Raw genomic sequence first — 2,697 nt, 5'->3', positions numbered from 1 at the left:
GAGATGGAGGAGTGCTGAAACACCAGTATTTTTCTTTACCTCTAGAAACTGATGAAAACTATACTTATACTGCTCATTAAAATTGTTGGTAAGTAGAAATGCTAATTAAGTCTTCTACCAAGTTGTGGATTGGGGGAGGCAAGATGTCTCACAAGCATACAAAACAGATCTCTCCCACCCACTCCACATTAGTTGTTGCATCATCTCAGTTGGAGATAGAAAAATCCATACCAGATGCTGTTAATGATCCAATTATTTATGTTTCTGAGAGTTCAGTTCCAAGAAAAGAGGCAATTCCTTCACTTGATAGACTGACTGAATGCATGCACAGGGCATTCACATTTTGGGGGGAAGGGGTCCCACCGGGAGGGGATTCTTTTTTCTTTTTCCCAGGTCATTTTTTTTTAATTTGGTAAGAAATAGATTTTCTTCTAGTCAGTGCTTGGATTTTTAAATTATTTTCATCTTCTTATCTTATATATTTGTATGTTTTGGGTTTTAAATTTCTTATTCATCACTCAGATTTGCAGTAGAAAGATGGAGAGACCATATAAATTATTTAAATAAGTATATATATACTGTATATATATATTTCTTTCATTTCTCTTTTTTAGGACCTTGACTTGGGATTGTATTCCCAATATGAAATTACAATATTTTAATTTTTGTATAAAGTCATCATTGTTCTTTGCATCATACAGCAATAAAGTTTGAGTTATATATCCAAGAAAAGAAAGGGTGTTTTTTTTATACATTGAACTCAAGTAAGTCTGAAGTATAGCCCCCTCTCTGGCTCTTTATAACTGCTATAATTATATAATTCTCAGCTTTTTGAAGCAGTCAAAGAAACAGAAGCAGCAGGAATGTGTTTTTATTGTTGTGCTTTAACAGTATCTTGAAAGCCATTTTTCTTTGCTCCATCTTGTACCACACAAAAGCAAAGTGGGAATTATTTTGCATTTCTTTCTCACACTTTCCATTTTATCAAGGCTGAATGATCATTTCTTGTCCCTTAATGTATTTTGTTTTTCTTCCTTTCCAAGACCACATCTACATTCTTTCCCAAAGATATAGATTAATACTGATAGCAACAGTTGTTAAAAATATCTACAAGCCTAGGTGGGAGGAATAAATATTGTAAAAATGAATATAAATTCCACAACCAGCATATACATTGTATATTTAAGAAGGATGTCTATATTAACTTCAGTGAGATATTTTAGACACACTGACAACTTAATGATCTTTTTTTTAAAAGAAATTGTCAGGCTCCAAGGTTCCTTCTGTCAAAGTTGTGACTCCCATGTGAACATGGGAGTTTTAATTTTCCAGACTTTCAGTTGTATCATTGGGCATGGTTATTAACCTTCTTTTATTGCAGTGAAAATGAAACTGAGTGTGTTCCACTATGGGCTCAATTAGAGAGCTATTATTTGGAACCTTTGAAATCCTGGCAAATACTTTCTTTCAATTATAGTCAGATTGTATTTCCAGCACTGAAAGTGGCTAGACTTCTTTGGATGCTATTAGGAAAGAAATTAAACTATGATTCTTTTTCCTATAAAAAAATGGATACCTAGGAATAATTCTTAATAGCAGATATCTCAAATTTGAAAGGCAGGGAGAACTTTGAGCTAAACATGAGATTACTCTATACCAGCTTATTATTTATAATACTTTCAAAACTTCTGATGTTACAAAATGACTCTAATGTGCCCGGACAACCCATTTAGCATTGAGGTTAAGGTGCTTGCAAAAAAACTAGGAGACTCTGAGATCTAGTCTCACCTTATGCATGAAAGCTGACTGACTGACTTTAAGACAGTCACTCTCAACCCAACCCACCTCATGGGGAAAATAGAAGGAAGAAGGAGTATTATGAATGTTCATCACCTTGAGTTACTTATACTTAAAAAAAATAAAAGTGGCATAAAATCTAATAAATAAATAAAAACCCTTTGAAAGGCTGAAATGACCGTACATACTTGCTGGCTGCAAAGTGCCCAAATTTTGACCACGTAACTGTGGAGATGCTGCAATGGTCATAAGTACAAGGATTGATTGTGACTATTTTCGGTACTAGTGTAGCTTTGAACAGTTACTAAATGAACGTTTGTAAGTTGAAGATGAACCTGTAATACAGAGCTTGGTCATGCCCCCTGGTTCTTTCATCATGGCTGAATATTTTTAATGTGGTAAACCATACATAGGAAGAGATTAAAAATTTATATATATATTAATGTGCTAAACTATACTCCAAAAAATCATGTTTATGAGAATTATAAATACTTAAAAGTTATAAAATTGGACCTATTGGGGTTAAGTACAGCACAAAAAAAAAGAACTATATGTTTTCCTAGAAAAACACTTGTGTACCAGATAGCAAAGGTTGACTTGATGAAATGTGTGCGCTCATAGTCTTTGTACAGTTTTTCATTGATGCAAAAGAAATATTGGCTAATATGATTCTACTAAGTTATATTCCTCTGTTTACTGTCCTTTATTTGCTTTAATTTAATTTCTTGTCTTTTCTTCTATTTGCACATATATATGTTGTTTGCTTTTTTTATATTGTAGTTTTATTAAAGTAATTTTTTTTTTAAAAAAATCAAGGCTTGTGATGGATTCAACCTGGTTTTAGAAGACACTAGATTTGCTCAAGTCTGAAGAGAAAGAACCTAATCAAACAACTATATG

The sequence above is a fragment of the Protobothrops mucrosquamatus genome, unplaced genomic scaffold (genome assembly GCF_001527695.2).
Source record: "Protobothrops mucrosquamatus isolate PMUCROS unplaced genomic scaffold, P.Mucros_1.0 scaffold207, whole genome shotgun sequence".
Lineage (NCBI taxonomy): Eukaryota > Metazoa > Chordata > Lepidosauria > Squamata > Viperidae > Protobothrops > Protobothrops mucrosquamatus.
The sequence above is the reverse complement of the archived record's forward strand: the minus strand, read 5'-3'. Positions refer to the sequence as shown.